General features: G+C 35.1%; 1 pseudogene; it reads left to right on the forward strand.

Annotated features, from left to right (window-relative positions):
• The first annotated feature begins 1,256 nt into the window (after window positions 1-1,256).
• On the forward strand, window positions 1,257-1,681 carry LOC102473808 (ataxin-3-like; annotated as a pseudogene).
• Window positions 1,682-3,622: the final 1,941 nt, after the last annotated feature.

Genomic DNA, 3,622 nt, shown 5'->3' on the forward strand with positions numbered 1-3,622 from the left:
TATGGCATATATTTCCAATGACTTTTAATATATTTGATTTGTGTTCTTAGACAGCATTTATTTTAAAAGCACATCATAAATGGAAACGAAAAACACATGTGCATTTAATTGATTCTATTAGCTATTTAAGCTTAAATGAAATCTAACTTTAGTTTTAGTTTTGTTTTTGTTGTTGTTTTAATTTTGCCAAAGGTCTTATGAGTTCCCAAGGGAGAAACACACACACACACAGAGAGAGAGAGAGAGAGAAAGAGAGAGAGAGACAGAAAGAGAGAGAGAAAGTGAGAAAGCAGACCCACCCCTCACCCTCCTCTGTAGAGCATGGTCATGACACAATCCCATCTCCATTTCTCCCTTTTTTTGGAATGTTAGGCATGCATATAAATGCATTCATGTGTTTTTCAAGTAGCCATGCTCAGGACTTGAACTGTGCAGTTGGCGATGTGAGATTCAGCTACCTTAAATACCATGCCATCGGCTGGCCTTTGTTTTAATTTTTCAAAACATTTATTTTTGGGACCAGCAGTTAGCGTAATGGCTATGTCACTGGACTCCCATGTAGTCAACTGCGGTTCGTGTCCTGGATCCGGTGGCTTAAACTCACGCCGGGCACGTGTGCATGCGTGCCCAAGATCCCAAGAGGAGAATGGAGAAGAAGGGATTGCAGCCGTGGCCATCCTCCCTGGGGGGGTGATTTCTCACTTTCTACCTCTCTGTTTCTCTCTGTCTGTCTGGCAAGCGCACGTGCCCTATAGCAAAAAAAAAAAAAAAAAAAAAAAAAAAAAAAAAAACCCCTCTCCAAAAACATTTATTTTTATCCATGGTGTACATACAGCTAGTTATCTGAGTCTCATATTGGAAAAGAGCTGTCAGTCACCTGTTCCTTTCTTCATTATCGCCTCTTTAAAGAAAACTACTTTCATTTCTTTTCTTTGATAAATTTGATATTTACCTCCATATCTTCAAAAAATATACTTAAATTTCAGACATTACGTTTTAAAATTCAGACATTATCTTTTGATATCTCCTTACTGTATACAATGGAGATTTGTGTTTCTTTTCCCTTCTCTCCAGTCCTTCACACATGTACATTTACTGACTCTACCATCATCTTAATATAACTCTCATTTAGATTAATATTCAATGTTTATGTTATCATGACTGTGTAAAATACTCTGAGCCATATATCATACCAATGGTTCTCACATTGCTGACCTGGACTAGAAAGTTCATCACTACCTTAGAGTTTGTAAGATATGCCAATTCTTAGGTACTATCCCAGACCTATAAAAAACTTTGGGGCTCTGGCACCAAGTCACCAAGAAATTGACATGGAGGATGAAGAAGCAGATTTCCGTAGGGCTATTCAGCTCAGTAGGCAAAGTAGCTCCAGAAATATATCTCAAGATAGTCCCCGACATCAAGCACAAATCTTCAGAAGAGTTGCAGAAGAGAAGAGAAACCTACCTTGAAAAGCAGCAGCAGCAGCAGCAGCAGCAGCAGCAGCAGGGCTCCACCAGGACAGGTCTCCCATCCATGACGAAGGCCGACCACAAGTTCAGGAGCACTCGGGAATGATCTAGGAGATGATGCTATGAGTGAAGAAGACATGCTTCAGGCAGCTGTCACCGTGTCTTTGGAAACTCTTAGAAATAATTTGAAAACTCAAGGAAATAAATAATATCTTTGAAATATCATTTAGATATTCATACTTTCCTACATTATCCTATGTGATTGCAGCATAGGGTCCATTTTGATAACGTTATCAAAGAGAAAAATGTTCAACAGAGGAAATAAGACTTTTAAGTGGTTTGTACACAAAATGATGAGAAGGTAGAACAATGCATCTGTAGGATAAATAATGATCTTCCAAATACTAGCCAAAGAGGTATTCAATAATTAAAGTAATTTAAAATAGTTTTAAAAACAAAAGAAACCAAAGCAAAACAAGTTTTTTGGATGGGGCCTTATATATGTTTTGTAATAAATGTTCAAGATGACAAACAAAACAAGTTTTTGGGATGGGGCCTGACATATGTTTTGTAATAAATGTTCAAGATGACAATCATATTTACTAAATATTGAAAACCATGGTAATATGTTATGACTTATTTTTATTTTCTTGGCTATATTTTATTTTCTTGGAATTAATAATAGAATGTTTGTTTTTTTTCTATTATTTCAAAACTGAACACTCTACCAAATGCCTGCTTTTCTCAATTGGTTTACGCTCAAAATTTCTCAACTTCACTTTCTTGAAAACTGTCTTTGCTTGAGCTTTCTGACAGACTTCAGTCTGTTCATGCTCTGTCTTCTAAACTAGAAACTCTGACTTTATTTCTGCAAAGCTGTATCTTTTACCATCGTCCTGGGGATTCCTTTCATCTCTTTATTGAGTCCCACACTCTGAGTCCAGTTTTCTTTCATAATGTATTCCCTGCTTTGTTGAAGCACACAGTAACACATTCCAAAGAAAAGGCTAATATGACTAAGTCTTTTGACAAAGTGCAGATTTAGCAATGTTAATTTTTACATGCTTCTTTCTCTTTTACTTTAGTTATTTTATTATTTGGAGTTTGTTGTTTCATGGCATGATTGTTGATTTCTAAGATACTTTGCATTATCAAAAATATATTTAAAAGACCATTTGTTCCATGAGAAAGAGTGAGGATCTAGAATTTCAGAATCAATATTATAAGGAAATACTTGTCAAATAGGAAAAATAATAATAAAAACATCAAAAAATGAGAAATGTCTAACAGACCAGTCATGTAATCAGTATAACTATTATGTTCTGAATTTTCTTCTATATGAAAGCAATACAATCAGGATATAAGATATTGTACAATGGTTCCCCAAATTAATCAATAGTAAGGGGCAACAGGCAGTGCGGTAGTTAGGGCACTGGACTTCCACATGGTTGACCATGGTTTGAGTCTCAGAACAGAAGCTTCAAAACTGTGCCAGGGGCATGCGTGTATGTGCCCAAAATCCCAGGAGGAGGAGGAGGAGAAGAGGCGGCAGCATGGCCTTTTCCCCGGGAGTCTGATTTCTCATTTTCCTTCTCTGTTTATCTCTCTATAGAAACCACACGTGCCCTATGGCAAAACAAACAAAGTCCAGAATACCAAACATTTACATTTACATTTTGAAATCATTTCTAATACAAATACTTTATGTAAATATTTACACTAGCATATATTTTCTTAACATATATTTTTTCTTACTGTTTCAAAATCTGCCCATTTTTTCCCCACTAATCACTAATGTATTAAACCTCACTTACTTGTAGAATCCTTTTATGTAAGGTAAATTTTAATATTAATATTCATTATTTTCTACCTGCCACTTGGACTTTGTATGATACATCCATTTCAACACAGATCATTTTTATTCCTCATAATAAATTGTTTCTGCCTTCTTTAGCAATGCTCACTCAATGAATCAATAGTTATTCTCAGATTAACTATAATTCATTACATGGAAAACAAAGTGAAAACAATTATTTTTAAATCATACAAAGTAGCAACATATAAAAAAAATAACAGCATTATCCTTTATAGTAATGTAACTTCAAACATGACAACATAAAAGGTTGCTTTTTAAAAATGCATATTCAGGC

The sequence above is a fragment of the Tupaia chinensis genome, unplaced genomic scaffold (genome assembly GCF_000334495.1).
Source record: "Tupaia chinensis unplaced genomic scaffold, TupChi_1.0 Scaffold000282_1, whole genome shotgun sequence".
Taxonomy (NCBI): Eukaryota; Metazoa; Chordata; class Mammalia; order Scandentia; family Tupaiidae; genus Tupaia; species Tupaia belangeri.